The 16,959-nt window shown below is 44.0% G+C and overlaps 1 long non-coding RNA gene across 1 annotated transcript; it reads right to left on the bottom strand.

Annotated features, from left to right (window-relative positions):
• Positions 1-14,283: 14,283 nt before the first annotated feature.
• LOC135392958 (uncharacterized) lies at positions 14,284-16,228 on the bottom strand. The gene is made up of 4 exons (XR_010422333.1): positions 16,003-16,228; positions 15,771-15,865; positions 15,530-15,647; positions 14,284-14,533 (listed from the first exon to the last, which is right to left on the bottom strand). It is a non-coding gene; the product is annotated as an uncharacterized LOC135392958 (long non-coding RNA).
• Between the last annotated feature and the right edge of the window lie 731 nt (positions 16,229-16,959).

Genomic DNA, 16,959 nt, shown 5'->3' with positions numbered 1-16,959 from the left:
CGATGTTTCCTGCATATATTGTATTTGACACGAGTAGAGCCAGAAGTGTTAGGGTTTAACATGCCTATTGCCCGAATTTGTACCCAAATTGAAGGTTGCCTCCTTAGGGTGAAACTTGATTTTTACAAAGAAAATTGCCCTTACTGAAACCTACTGAAACTGAACCGAAAAACTTAAAATTTAAAAAATAAAAAAAAAAATTTAAAGATGCACACTGGCTTTTTTGGCAGCAAACGCAATTACTTCTCCATTGCTATCAAACCTGCACAGTTCGTTTGGCCAATCAAGCCAGATTGCTCCTGAACTTTAGCGCAAAGGAGATTTCCACCCAGGATTCGCATGAATTGAGAGCATGTTATTTCTCGGTTTTTTTCAACCCCGAATTCGGAAACAATATTTCGCGAACATTCAGGCTATAGTCATGAGGTCATGTAATTATATCACACCTATAGCTTGAGCAGTTTCTGCATAGCAAAAATGAATGCGCAGACAGAGCTGCAAAGGAAGCCCTTAGCAGAAGTAGGATATCTGCAATCCCCTTTACAAAGTCAGATGCCAAGAGCCTTCTTCGTAAAAGTACAGAAAGTACAGAAAAGTACAGAAGAAGATCGCGCACAATTTGGAAACAATCAATGAGACCAAAGGACTACCTTGCATTCATCGACCCTGAAGCAGACAGCATAATTCCAAATGGAATTGAACGATCAGTCAAAACAGCCATACATCGCACACGACTTGGAGCGCTGTACGCAGGAACTACAAGGACCAGCTAAGGCTCTGCGACTCAGACCTTTGCAAACGATGCAAAGTCCCAGAGGATACACACCACATAATCATGCACTGCCCAGAATATAGCCAAGCCAGACTTAAGCTCCAACAGACTCTAGCGGCACTGGACAACAGGCCTTTCTCCTTTTGCAAGATTACCGGAAGATGGCCCACAAGGCACCAACAATCCAAAGCACTGAAAGCGCCCTGCGTTTTCTTGAAAGACAGCGGTATAAAAGACCGCTTCTAAATTCCATCACTCCCAATTATTATATTTTAACGCGTAAGAACTGGAGCTGCAGGCGCCCTTACGGCAGCCACCTAGCTCCAATACACCACAATCCAGTTAAACTTATCTATCTTATCTTAGCAAAACTGCCTCATATAAATAATGACTAGTACCACAATGCCTCTGTTCCTGGGATTACTAGAGCTGGTCTGAAGCTATGCGATGCAAAATAGTATTTTCTAAGTGTGTACACAGAACATCGGCATTTCATGCAATATTATTTCAGATAAACATGGCAAGATACTGCGGGTAGTTCCACAGATTTTAATAACTCTGAGCGGTGAACAACTACACATCATGAATGCAGTTCAGACAACTATAGATAAATATCTGGTCATTACTACTTGAGGATCAACCATGGCATCAAGTATCCAACACACGCCGCTTACTCTTTGTCGTGAGTTCGTGCACGGCTTGAAGAACAAAAAGCAGAACACAGCACTTCACTACAAAAATGAAAAGGCGTTCACGTTTTTATACGGTCGGAGGAGTTGAAGGACTGGAGGAAACACAATACAATAGGCTGCATGGACGCAAACACGCCAACAGACGTTTCAAAGTTTAAAACACACTTCGAGTTGATGCCGATGCTGCTTGGTCGCGTATGACGATGAGAGCATTGTAGCTATAGATTAGTTTCGGTTTGAAAGACCGGGAAAGCTCACGTCTCGCAACCCTAAAAATCATAACGAGTATGTGCTAGAAGAAAAGGTGGCGCTCGAGCAGCATCGAAACGTGCATGCAGGAAGGAAACACAGCAGAGGCCCTTTCAAGTTTTTACCATGGGGACGGGCGTGCCAGCCTCGCATTGCATTCTGCGATGTTCCTGTCTACCATGTGACCGCTCACCTGACCCCAAGAGCATGCGCAGGCCAGCTCCCTAAGCAGACGATGAGAGCCGTGATTGCAGCTCAGACGGTCATCTGCCTTGTGATGAGCGCCGCGCGTCCAGTTTTATTTGTGTATGTTCGGAGGTTTACTCTTGGTTTACCCTTCTACTACAAGACCAGTCACGATTCAGGACAAGCACGCAGCACTAGAAACATCATTCGTGACAGCGAAGTTTGTGAGACGAGGTGGCCATGTTTTGTGTTTATTGCTGAAATGGTAAAGCATGCCAGTAATCAAATTTGTACAACAATGAAGGAAATCACATGAATCTGCAGCTGTAGCACAGCGCCAGCTTAGCGAACGATTCAAGATGACTCTCTCACAGAGAGGGGTACGAAACAACCGATCAAATACGTGCTTACGAATGAAACGTTATTCCCGTGACAGAGCTGCTTTCTGTTGAACGACAGCCGCAACCGCGGTAAGAACACGTTAACAAAATGTCGTATCCGCAATGGTGCTCACATTTTAAGAGTAAATGACTTTGGAGCAGCATAGAAGCACGGAAAGCAGCGTGAGCAACAAAGCGTTGCTAAACCGAAACTTGAGAGAGGATCACGTGGTGGACAGGAAGTAATGGCAGTTTTCACAGGGGCGACCGCCAGAGGGGTCCCACGGAAATGTATTCGAAACGGCCGCTCCTATGTTTCCTTCCTCCATGCAGACTTGTACGTATTTAACTTGCTTGTTCAGTGGAAATTTCCTGAGTCCCTCGGACTTGACCCGAACATTTGCCCTTCTTGGATGTTTCCATTTAGAGATCTTGCCCCGTGTGTACTAGGCCTTGGCGAGTGAGGGTTCTGTTATGTGTGCCCTGACGCGCTAACGCCGAATTCTGACCTCGCCAAGCAGGGACCTGTTAGAAGTTTGTTTTGTTCTGGGTCACTTATACTTAGTGGAGTTATATGGTATCTCTTTGTCATCTTTTTGGGACTTGTGTTTAGATGACTCCTATCCCACAGGGACGGCGTGCGTAGTACGCGGGGTTTAGGTGATTCATGTCACATAGCGGCGACTTGCCGCATTGACCAGTGACTGGTGACTTTTTGCGTTCAAGGATAAATAGTATCTTAATTGTATTTCAAATACTTTTTAAAGTATTTCGTACTCCATCTTAATTACTTTAATTTTCATGTATTTATACTCTATCTTAATTACATTCTAACGTCAGTATTTATTATCTAATCTTAAATACATTTTTGAGTATCTTGTATATGTCTGCCTCCATGGAAGCGTGAGCGCCATATTGCGTCAGCCAGTGTTGCCACATGTTCGCACTGGCAATACGCTGCAACTGTTACTGTGGTGGCCGCTCGTATCTAATATGATGCGAGCCGAAATGGCGGATATCATATTATGCTCGCTCCATTGTGCGCTCGGATAGAGACACACCAAAGTGAAGAGGAGGATCTGAGAAGACGTTTGGCCCTGAAGTGGTAAACATATTGACAGACCTTGTTGACACACATGCTGCATACACATTGCAGCAGTTAAAGCGAAAGCTTATAGAGCGTATGCCCAACCTGGAGATCAGTTTGGCAACAATAGACCGCCTGCTAGACGGTCATTGTTACAGCCTGAATTAGAGGCAAATGCAATTTCAATGGCTAATGCAAATATTGCGCTGGAAGCTGCACAATAAACAAGAATACTACGATACTAAAAAGAAACATGACTGTTCAATTATTCGGTCAATTAGGCCACATGTCCACTTCACAAATTATTGAGGTGGGAAGGTGGAAAGCACGCAGGTTTCGGTTTTCCGAGTTGCGGCACGGTCCCTTGATATCCTTGGTCCCTTGATATAAGCTATCAATTTACCGTAGTTGCGGTTTACTCCTTTGTACGCCAACATGCCAACTTCCTGTGCGCTTCCAAAGTGTAAAACAAAACTATTTGCTGGATGTGGAGTGTCTTTTCAGAAGTGAGTATCACTTCTACTCTTTGATAAAAGTGTATTTCAGCATACGGACTCATGCAGCATGCAAGAAATGCAAAGAGTCGATGTTGAAGACTACTTTCGTCTCTCATAACGTTGCAGGTTTCCACATCAGGATCCTGTGCTCTTGAGACAGTGCCTTGTTGAAAACACATCTGAGGTGTCCTTCGAATTGACTCCCACGTGAAGGATATGTTCGAAACACTTCGAGCCTTCATGCTTTTACGCACGGCACAACAAGAAGTGGTTAAAGCTAGATGCCATCGCTACCATCTTTGAATAGAAACATGCAGATGAAACGGTAATAACTCAGTGGTGTGGCCAAGGAAGTCGATAACGACGAAGCGCGGGAGCATGCGCTATCTCCGCTCCTGCCGCGCCATTAAACACTTCTTTTCCTGTTCCCTGAGCTCGACGGTTGTTCAATCCCTGTCTCTCGTAGCCTATGCTACAAGTGGTGACCCGAACATCTCGAGTTACGCTCGGGGCAACCAGGTACCAACCTTAGTACCGTTCAAGGCAACCTTCGGGTACCATTCGGGGCAACCTTGGTACCATTCATCACACAACAACGGCCTACCACCCTTCTTCCAACGGCATGGTGGAAAGATTCCATCGCTCGCTGAAATCAGCGCTCATGGCCACTGGCACCCCTCCTCTGTGGTTTCAACGATTACCCCTTGTCCTCCTCGGCATCCGTGCTGCTTTTAAGGAGGATATGGGCTGCTCCCCGGCAGAGATGGAATACGGAACACCGCTACGTCTGCACGGTGAGCTGGTTGCATCCCCGTCACACTCTTCAGGCCTCGATCCTCAGCTCTTCGTCGACCGCCTGAGACACGCTATGCGGGCCTTGCGCCCTTCACCGCCACGATGTCCCTCCGCACGGCCAGAGTACGGCCTTGGCGTCTGCACACACGTTTATGTCCGGCGTGACGCCGTCCGCAGACCTCTGGAGCCGCCCTCCGACGGCCCTTTCCCTGTTCTATGACGCACTTCGAAGACTATTTCCATCGACCGCAACGGCAAACGAGACACTCTTTTTAGACCGTGTTAAGGCAGCGCACATTGCCCCTACAGCCCCTCCACTCCCCAAACTACGGCTCTTTCCGCGGCATGCGGGCGCCGCTGGGTATGCTTCAACGTTCCGTGACCATCTTCCCGGCCTCGTCACTGAGGGGGGAGCCTGTGGCCAAGGAAGTCGATAATGACGAAGCGCGGGAGCATGCGCTATACCTCAGCTCCTGCCGCGCCATTAAACACTTCTTTTCCTGTTCCCTGAGCTCGACGGTTGTCCATTCCCTGTCTCTCGTAGGCTATGCTACAGTGGCAGGTCTTTATTTGCTGATGAAGCTCATAGTCATATCTAGTCCACAGCAAGTTGACTACTTAATGCAGACGCTTGCGCACAGATAATGATGCTTCAACATGGGACACTACAGTGAGTACCATGAGGGATTCCAAACTACAGCCTTGTTTATAAAAATGAACTGTTAGCTCTCTCTCTTGTTACCAAGAATAAACTTTGAAACGCTTCTGAAATGTCAATAAAATCAGTGCTAAAAAGGTATACAGCACAAAAGGCAGCTTAGTAGTAGTCACAAAAACTACTTTTTTGGAGTCTTCGTTTTCTGATAAGAAAATAGAACTTTTTTTCTTCAAGAAAAGTGGAAGGGAAGAAATAAACATTGTTTGATCTGGATTCCCATAAAATATCTAGCAATATAGGCTGTCTGACATTGACAATGTTGGGAACTATGGTTTATTATGATGTTGCAGACAACTGAAGACTTACGAGCAGTAGTGGCATATGTTGCATTGCACTTATACCACTATTGCCTATAACTCATCAATTATGGATACACATACATCTATAAAGAGCAAGCTAGTTCTTCCTATTTAGGTTTCATAATAAAATATGCATCAATCATATTCGTATTAAAATGTGGGCACATGTAATTCAGACATTACAGATGACATCACAGATTGAACGAGGACAGGCACATGTAGCCGCTCAGCAGATGGTAACTAACATGACTTTTGCATTTTTGTTTAAGTATACAATATCCTTTCCCAAACAAACATATAGAAAGACTGCATAATATACAATGAGGGATATATTTTTGGAATGTTTGGCACATAGAAATTTAACAAGAAATGTGCACATTTAGGGAACACCGTGTACAGAGTCTCACGTCCTGGAAGCTCAAACCAGCAGTCCACTTCAAGGATGTGCAGATGAGGAGGTAAGGAGCATATGCACCTCGCATCAGATTTACTGCTCGTGGAAGAGGGAACAGGGAAGCTGAAGGGCATACTCTGATTTACAACAGCACAAACCTAACTGCGGCTGTGAAAGAAAAACAAAACATTTGTAAAAAATGAGACGAACACAGAAATGTGTGTATATGCATTTGAATGAAAAGACAACTTTCCACACCATAGTTAGTATTGCACCGCTAGATCCGACTGTTGGAGTACCAGTACGTACCAAGCACTAAACATAATTCCAAATGTAAATGTCAAGTGCGTTGCTTGTTTTTGTTGACCATGGTTTTCAGTTAATCTGTTTTCAGTTAATGAGTTAATGGTTTCAGTTAATTTCAAACTTTAAGGCAACTATGTGAAACTTCGGACCAGTGATTTATCCTGGCTTCCCTAACCCCCCCCCCCCCGCACTTTTGGCAACACCCCCTAACTTTTTTCATGTGCAACCTGCTACAGGGGGCCTTTTCTATTTCAGTGGTAGGTACACGTCTGCAGTTATACATGCTGCTGTTAAAATGTAACTGTAAAAATGACGCCCGCCAATCCAAGTTTTTGCAACGCTCCACATGCGTGCGATTCTTAATAAACAAATTATTCCAACCCATTGCCTAGATAGTGGCTTCATTGCAGTGACAGAGGTGCTGCTATAACAAAGGCCACTATGCTAAGTGTGGGCTGCTCTCAGCCTCATGTAACCGTCACATATCTTCAACTGTTCCTGTCCTTTCGGGGGTGCTACAGGGCTCAGTTCTTGGTTCCCTCCTATTTCTTATATATATTATAACGCCTTCCTTCGGGCATATCATCCACTGTCAGACTATTCGCTGATGATTGCGTTGTCTACAGGGAAAATTACTATGTTGTTGATCGAGTACAGCAACAACAACAGCTTTATTTTGAGGGGACGGGACCCAGGGCATCGCCAGGGGCAATGCTCTGCCCCATTGCTTGTGGTGCAGTAGAAGACAGAAAACAACGCGAATCCAAAATTGCAAGGGGAGGTGGTTAAAAATGGAGGGTCAATGGTTGCAGCAGCTTTACATATCAATGCCAACACAACCTACCAACACAACCTAGGTGTAAATTTGTGACTTGGCACTCTTTGGCCTAAGTAGCCCTTGCGCCAGAAAACCTCTAACTACATACATACATACATACATACATACATAGGTGTAATTTTTTTGCAAGTGGAACCACGTGGAAGTGCTGTATAAAAAGATTCCCAGATTCCCACTTTGGAGAACCATGCAGAAAGCCTAAGCTTGTACACTCTCAAGAAAAAACGTACGGGCTCAAGGGCTGACAAATTTGGTTGTCAAACTTGAGCCGTTGCACGTTCGTCCTTCTTGAGTGTGCTGCAAAGCTCAGAGTTATTCCTTCAGGACCTTTCCACCAGCTCGCCTGCGCGCATCTGGCATTGCCGACATGCACCTGAAGCTGAAAGTATGTACAGGCTCAGGAAAATTCAGCAAACCAGTAATGATATTAGGAAGGGACGATATTAGGAAGGGAGCCGCCGATGTGTCAAGCACCATCGTGACCAACCTATCACGTTCAGCACCGAACACCTCTTTGCGCTTTTAGTTGGGCTCGATGAAAAGTTAAGGCTGCTCGGCGTCATGAATACATTCAGGGACAGACGCTAAAAAGCATCAAACGCCTGAGAACGTTCAATGATCTATGAATGGTGGCTATTTTCAGGAAAACCAGGCAGCGAGATCAGTTTCATTACAGTGAACTAGTGCGCTTCGCTGCGTTGCATCAGATGGACTCATAGCTAGCGCCCTCTAAACCGTGCCCAAAAAGATTGCTCAAACGGACCGGCCTTTCCTCTGAGTGTAGAGCATATGCTGTAGAGTGGAGACATTGACATCACCTGTTTCTTGTGTTATTTGTTATTTGAAGCGAATGCGTGGGGATGTGAGATTTACAGTAAACCGTTAGGAGCTAAATTGCTGGTGGTGCATTTATAGCTGAACCTAACAGCCAAGATCGCAGTGAATATACACAATTTCATCGTGGCCGTATGGGTATTTAACACTTGGGTGTGTTTCTGTGTGTATATGTGTGGTAGCTTTGCAACACCGGTATGTGGAGAGAGTTTGATATGGCAACATAAACGTATAGATAAAAAGTAAACTACATACAGTTAACACCATGAGGGAGAACGTAAGACAGCTAATGACCCAATGCTGATGACATCTGCGGGGGTGGTGGTTTGGGGACCGTATCAAAAACCTGTTTCTTTTTTTCTTTTTCCCGGAACGAGTAACAGAGTCGGTGGCATTTTCGGTGGCACACCCACCAGTTATCCACGGGAGATCTTTGAAGGATAAATGCATACTTATGAGGTTATGTATGCAGATTCATGTACCCATCAATGGGCTAAGGGGTTACGTTCATACAAGTGCGCGTGCGCGAATGTGCATAAGGATACTCCCTTTGTGTGTGAACCAAAAAGAACAGGTGACTGTCTGTGTGCTATTCACTTCCAGGCAGCTGTGGGGATATACAGGCGGAAATTTTTGTACCAAACATACACTCTAAATCCGGCACCCGATATGTACCGCATGAAAGACGACTTGCAAATGGGCCAAGCGGTACACATGAGGTACAGTCCTCAACCAGCAGGTAGAGTTCGCGACCACTGCGAAATTCAAACGGTACAAGGGCTCCGCGACCCATCCATACCGGCTAGGTACCTTTTAAGCGCGATCTATAGCAGCTGTACCTCATGTGTACCGCGTGTTTCCGGCGCATGAGTACGAACGCATTCTCACAATGTCCATGCGTTGCAAAAATATTCGCGTGATTCCGAATACCAGTCAATAAATTCCCTTATGCAGCAGTGCCGTAATGGAGCAGCACTATCATTCTCTCAAAGAGGTGCAATACCTAGAGCCCGTGACCGTGAGGGATCGCATGTTTGGAAAGAATGCGTTTCTTGGAACCGCTACAAATCAGTTTGTTTTGAAGCGTCGGGGAGCGAGGACGAGTCTGCTCGGTCTTTGAAGAAATGCGTTCGACGCTTTCAAGATTGGAGTCATTTAAGGTGCGGTATTATATCTCTGAAGTAATTATTCGTCTACACGACGCATTTTCGTTCATATTCGCTCTGATTCCCAGTGGTCTTGATCACCGGCAGGCTAGACACAACGAGTGAGGGACGGAGACAACGAACTTTGTGCTTCATGCACGAACGTTGATGCGTGAATTAGAGGAGCCTAGATTGCACTTTACACCTGGATTACACAAGCAAGTAGGCATGTTTTTCAGGCAAGCTATTTCGGTTGTTGGATTCTTTTTTTACATTGTATTTGCTCCTAGGTTACGTCCAGGTGATATCGTAAATGGGTGAGTCAATCGTCTACTGTGGTTGGTGTTACGTTCTGCGGAAGAAACGGAAGTTGGGGAAGAACAACAATCCAAAGGTGTGGAAGAGACAAAGAAGCGTGACCACAGAGCATTCGCTATGGTGAAGGAGAGATGCAGTGGTCATCGTTCATCCATATACGTTGTGGCCCGTGTGTTCGGCGTTTGTGCATCATGACAATGCGCGCTCGCGATGGACAAGCATCACCCCTGAAATGGCTATAATTTTCGAATAAAGGTATTTGTTTGTTATATTTATCGTGCAGCGCAGCTTCCTGGGACTGTTAATATATCGTGGAGGAGGGGAACCATCCCGACGGGGAGGCCTAACTCGCTGCGCGCTATCCGTTACATGTACCGCATGTGAGGGCGCATGTATTTTAAGAGGTAGATTTTTTTAAAAATGTACCTCCTGGCCAAGCGGTACTTAACCGTTACATATGTGTTACCTGATTTAGAGTGTAGGTGCCCGTATTCACCAGTCCCAATTAGCCGCTGGTTTGGTGACGTCTGGTTTAAGTTGATCACGTGATCTCTCCGGCTCTGAAGCCCTTTGACCACAACGCATGCGCATTATTCACATTGTCACGAGATGGTTGAGGGGAGGGAGAAATTAGCAGACGACGGAAAGGCCGCAAAGAGGAAGACGCCCGCTTTTTTCGTTTTTTTCTTTTTGTTACGAGGTTGATCAAGGAAAGTTCAGGCGGTAGTCCACGCTAGTTTATTTATTATTCTTTCATTTGCGATAAAACTTTGGACATCACTCCTGCTGATAATTACCCGCCCGCTGACCATATTTTCAGCCGAGAATAAGTACAGAATAGCCTTTTATGGCAAGTGTAAAAGTAGCGTTTTTTCTTAAATTTGATAGGCAATAATCAATTAATGACGCTTTACGGGAGTAAAAACGTTCTTGACTTTCCTTTGCATACTGTGCAACGTCACTTTGAAAAAAGATTGACAGCGCTATCTCTTTTCGTGTTCGCATCATCCTTGACTGAAAAACACCAAAAATGGAAGATATGGTCGTCTTTCTCGCTTTATAACGCCACAGCTGATCATCACATAAAAAAACGAGTTCTTGGCTTAGCTTGCCCAAAGAACAAGCTTTCCAACGGTACCAACATATTTCACGTAAGTTGCCGAGAAGCCGTGCAACCTTTGACTGAAAATGACACTTTTCGGGTGATGAGTGGGACCGTAGCCTTAAAGGTCAGCTATGCCGATATCCCAAATAGTCGAAACGGTTGTGATATTCTGAAAGCCCACATCCAGCTCTCCCCAAAATACACCTTCATTCTCTCAGTTCGGTACAGTACCATGTCAAAAAAATAGGTAATTCATTCCGAAACACACATGGGCGCAGCCATTTTTATGACGTAAATGCGCCCGAACGGGCATTGTGACGTGTACGCGCCTTCGTACTTGTCAGTGGATTTCAGCTACGGCTTCTCGCGGCTTCACGTATCTGTGCTTGAAGATGGCGGACAGCCGGGCTCCACCGTTCCGCGATAAGTAAACAGTGCAGCAGCTGCGAACTCACTCGCGAACCAACCTCTGTGCGATGTTGTGACTGGAATTCGTCGTTTGTGTTTTGTGAGCACGTACAATTTGTATCAAGTCGCGTCTGCGTTAGCCCCTTTACAGCACTTGCCCATTGTAGAGGCTGACGTTTCGACAGCCGTGTCAGCAAGAAAGTGCCGACAGCGTTTTATTACTGCAGGAAAATTGTGCTATGTATTTGAGAAACCGCATACTGCTATGGGACAAGTTTTACGTACGATTTATCAATGTGCAACAGCGTCGACGATGATATGTAACGACGAAAGACTTAAAACGAAATACAAATCACATTTTAATCTTTTTGTGGGATTCTGTGCATTTTCCAGAAGCTTTCTTTGAATCACGCACCCCCATGTCACGCTGCGTTGTGTGGTACGCTACAAACTACTGCATTTTATGTCTAACATCTGGATATTGTTTGTAATGAACACCGTCGCACAAAAACATGCACACGAAAGCTCCAGTAGCCATGTGGTTGCACACTATGCAGACGCAAAAGAAGTACCAGAGCACATATTGCCACTTAGAAATGTGGTGTCTGAAGAGTTAGGGCATAGCATAGATCCTAGAAATCAGGTGCACCTTATCCTTCTGTAGAGTGCTCTTTCAATTCACAACTCAGCCCATGGGGTGTAAAAGTATTAAAGGCAGTTATGTGACTTGTCGTCGTGGGTGACATCACTGGCCAGCCTCGGGATTAATTCCGTGCTCAGGAATTATTGTACAAAGCACTTTGTATGTAGGACATGATAAGCAATATGTAAGTTGCAACCTTGTCTGCAGCATTCTCGATTGCCTCTTACCTTTACAGTTCGAGACACGTTATCAAACCATTTGCAAAGGGCACTCTTACAGGGGCTGTGTAACTTGAGTTTTTAGTATAAAATTTATAAAAATATAAGTATACAATATGTAATATGAAATTTATATAAAATCAAAAATAATATTTATAGAAAGAATTTATAAAAATAAATAAAAAGGCTTCATGGAAGCAATCCGTTAGCATACCCATTGCACATGAAGCACAATTATATATGCTTGGACATCATCTAATTAATCTTCTGAACCATATGTGTGGCTGCATACGAAATTTTTTATGCGCATCCTCTACCTTCCTATTCCTACATGTGCACACGAATAACAGTGCATATATGTGAAGTGGCAAAAAGCAACGCTAGACTCTACCATCATTGTGCCCCTTTAACTTTTCCACATTTATGTCTGGTGAACAGGGAATATCTCACTAGAAAAGAAGACATTTGTGCATTGTTTGGCAAGCAAATAAATATATTTATTTACATTTTCCATAAATCAACAATGTTGTGACCTGGTGCAAATATTAATGTCAACAAGTAAAGTACTTACAAATTATTCCTATGTGCTCAAATGCAGATATGACAATTCTGTTTTTGTACCTCAGCACAGTACAGTTTCAAAATTAACAAACTGCACAGCATCAGCAATCTTAAAGTATCTGAAGAGGGGAATCACATAAAGCTCCAATAATAGACTGTGCAAACAAAGCTAAAAAAAACAACAAAGTACTTAAGAAAAATCTGATTAATCGGTTGCCGTTGTGATATGTACTACTATGCACAATTCATGAATGGAACATGTTACCTCATTGCATTGCCTCGATGTGAGCACTAGAACAGGCAGCTTTTTAGGTCGCTCTTTCCGTGTTTTTCTATTGTCTTTTTTTGTTTTCTGTTTTTGCATTAGCAAGCATGGCCATAGTGAACCACAAGCAACCAAGGACAGGATGAGACATCTACAATGCGACTGCTAGCTTGAAACTGATATATTTATTAGCAGACTCTGGAATATACACACATATGCTGCTAAGAAAATGACAATTTAACCAATAGAATAACAGACAAGAAAAAGGTTATATATCTTCCCCTCTCCTCATTCTATTTCACAGGCAGCCCTAGTATCATTCTGAGTGTGTCCGTGCGTTCCCTTCGAGATAACGTATCTCTGACAGAAGCAAATCCAACAGCGGACTGCTTACGGATGCAACTATCTTTGATTTCTCTAACCACTTGTTATTTAACCACTGCCTTGAGCTGTGTGTTCTGGAAATTTAGGCAGCATCCAGAGTCCCTGCAATGTGTTGCCATGTTTCTCGAGGGCCTGTGTTTCACTATGGCTCTCAGATACAAACTACCCCATTTCAACACAGTAGAAAACACAGATTTGTAAATAGCATCTGTTGATTGCACTGTACATACCCCCCACATAAAGGATCATAGTGGATACTACATCTTGTGCGATAATGTCAGGAACACAAAAAATATAGATTTTAAACCACTCTTACGTCGTAGTAGTAGTATTTGTGTGAAGCTGCGCAATTCCTGTCCTGCAAATAATTTAAACCATATGTTTAATCTGCCAGCGTGATGATCCCCTGAAAAGTAATTCACGCTTGGCGGGAACTACCGGTTCTGAAACCTATCCCTGACATGTGTAGCCATCAGGGAGGAAACCCAAGGGCTGCGGTGGAAAAGACAAACACACACGGGCTATGTTCTCTCTGTGTATCAGCTGCTCTGGCTAGGTTTCTATTCACGCTTAATGGCCTGTATCAGTAATGCATGAAGACCACTGCTAAGTTGTGTTGAGAAACACCACTTTATGTTTGCCATGTCTAAATGAAACGTACCTGACCTGATCCAAATTAACCGTTCTGAGTCTGGAACACACAAAGAAAAAAACGCAACACACGCCACAACATTAACAGATAGCAAATGAGCTGTAGCGAGCTCCACCTTGGGACAAAGTCAACAAGTAATTCACCAAAAGTCAATGAGCGCCTGAATTGTAACATCTCCAGTGGCGTAGCCCGACCTCAAAGGTGGGGGGGCTCGATACGAATACTCCCCCCCCCCCGCTGATCCTGTGTCGACAACACACACATACTTGTGCACACTTCAAACTGAGGATTAAAAAAGGGAACGAAAATAGTTGATTTAGATGTTCACAGTACGATTACATGTATAGGCTGTCATGACCAATGAAGTGGTGTCACGAGATTGGAAGTATTTTGAAAGGCTCATACTTTGAAAACCATTCAAGAATGCTTCTTAGATAGACGCCATGAACTGCAAGAACTTTCGCGATAGTCACACTGGTCCCCCCCCCCCCATATATTATGTTCTCGGATTTGCACGATTTGTGTGGGTTGGTCCGTGGCAGGTAGGGGGGGCTCGAGACCCCCTAGCCCCCTCGTGGCTACACCACTGAACATCTCTGACTGGTAGCAGGATGGCCCACGTTCAATTCCTGGTGCTAGCACTGACTGGCTTTTTCATTAATTATTTGTTGGAAGTTTCGATGTGCTTGAGAACCATTCGTCAACCATTGTATCCTCATGAGGTGATGAGGGTTTGTCATCCCAAAGAGACTCCCTTTCTGGCATGTGTCCTTATGGATGCTCATCACTGCAGAAAAAAAGAAAGAAAGAAAGGAAAAGCATTTAATGACAAGAAATGGATAGTTGCATTTACTGCATAATGATTGTGCACAACAGAAAGAATACTTTTGCACAGAAGGCTGTACTTCTTGATGTCTAACATCAAGTTACAAAATTCCAGAATATATGACATGTTGTAAGGTAGAGAATAAGTAGAGTTATTGAGTTGTCGAGTTGAGTTGACGGGGCAGTTGTACCCCCTTTTTATTTTATTATATATGATTATATAATTATCTTTATGTCTGTACCACCTCTCGCTCTCTACATTACAACATGTTTTATATATTCTGGGATTTTGTAACTTCATGTCAGACATTGACAAGAGCAGCCTTGTGCACGAAAGTCTCGTCTCATTAAAATTTAGATGCTCTCAACAGTCTTCTTTCTGTTGTGAATCTCTATCGCAGCATACCTGCACATTGCTGTTCTACGTACTGTGACATTGCAGTAAGAGTATGGACTTTGGGTAAAAAGACTACACAGCAATGCTCAGGTATTTTGCCTATCGAACAGTATGTATGTATGCAGTATGCACACAGTATTTGTGCACCGGACCCACTAAAAATGTAGTGAATGTGGCATTGCCCACGGTAATGCACCAAGTTGAACACAATTATTGTAGAATCCAGGTATTTTAGCTTACATGTCAAGCCAGTACCACACCAGTATCCAGTGTGAAGTTGTGACAAATAAATAGTTTCCATTTTTCTTAGCTCTCAGAAAACAGACAGTGAATTAATAAGAGTAGACAATGTTAACATGAATTCTGGGCTATTCTTCAGTTGAAGATTCACAGATAGTAAAGGCACCTTCCTCAATGGACGTTGATGACACTGAAAATTCTAAAATGTTATCAGAGGCGACATCAGCTTCGGTGTGTCAAAGGATTGTATGTCCAACAGTAATCCAGCTAACAGTAACAAAAATGTGCAAAAGACAAATTAACTGAACTAATGTAACGTACCTTCTATATCAGACAGTAAAGCTTGTACCACCCCATCCACAGGAACCAGTGTCCAGACACAAAAGTGCTTGAACTGGGAGATAGCAGCTAATCGGAATGGCGATCTTTGTTTTCCACCCTGGAAGCACAGGTTGTAACTTTGAGGGCAGATTTAAAAGTGGTGTCAAAATGTCTGCATGCGAGTGCACATGAAAAGTTGAACATAGATGAATACTCAAATTATAACATCACATTGTCATACCTGTTGGTGGAGGTGGACTGCAACTAACGTGTCAGCAATTTCTTCATGACCAGATGCAAGCCAGATCATGCTTCATTTCCGCCTTCAGCGTGCACCTGTGATAATTCAGAAGTTAGATTATCAATAGTACTATTGTGTTGTTAATCGTGGTTATATCAGAGTAAGCGCAGTAGGACAGCTGCACAATCGATTCATTAAGCTTGCTATTTTTTATATCTGAACCTCGACTTACCATTTTTTGCTCTCGTTTTTTGCCTTGATCCTCCGTGGCACGTTCAAAATGTTATGCGTCGGGCACCTCAGATTTTCATCAGACGATTTCGTGCCGAGATTCCAAATTGCCTCTGGAGTCGCGCGTAACCTATGATAACATTCGTGGACGAAATCCTTGCAGTGGAAATTAGCAGGCACCACTGTCAGCCAAGAGCTTCGCACTGCTTGGTCTTTTGGCAGCTTATAATAGGTAACACTTGAATCACCGATGAATTGTTCTAACAGCGTAGCACTCTCGCATCTTCGACAACTTCGCCGTGGCATATTTACGATTCATATCGCTCCAGCCCATAAAAGGCAAGGTCAGAACAAGGAAGTGCACTTTCCCAACGACGCTGTGCCAAAAAAAAACATTCACATGCTTTGTTTCCGGCTTAGCAACAACATAACAGCTGTTCGCTTATGTACGATGCACAGAGGAGGAAACGAAAGAAGCCAAGCAGCCAAGCCAAGAGTCCATGCCAAGCCAAAGACAGATAAACCGAGAGCAGTGACGTCGGTGCGCCCGTGCGCAGGGTTTGCCGACGGTCTGACGGCCGGGCGTGGGAACTAAAAAAACTGTTTTCTAAAAAACTACGAACAGTTGGAGCAAGATATTTCGCACACATATTCAGTGTTCGGTAATGAACACACAGCGCGAGTATCGCTCAGTTCTGCGGCACTTCAAAATCGGCATATCTGACCTTTAATATGATCGCTAAAACAACGTACAAAGAGCGCGTTTGACATATTGTTGAAGAGGCAGGAGTACGTATTCTTTTGGAGGCGATCGTTGTACTTTTGTCAGTGTCCGGTAGTCGATTGTGCTTGCGTATAATAACTGCACCTCCATGGACCGTCGCTTGTTTATCATTTGTTGTGCGGCCTGTGTGGTGAATTGCAACTATCAAGAAAGCCTTTCGATCGCTGGGGCATG

Source organism: Ornithodoros turicata, chromosome 4 (genome assembly GCF_037126465.1).
Source record: "Ornithodoros turicata isolate Travis chromosome 4, ASM3712646v1, whole genome shotgun sequence".
NCBI classification, from domain to species: Eukaryota; Metazoa; Arthropoda; class Arachnida; order Ixodida; family Argasidae; genus Ornithodoros; species Ornithodoros turicata.
This window is presented reverse-complemented; position numbering and strand designations above follow the sequence as displayed.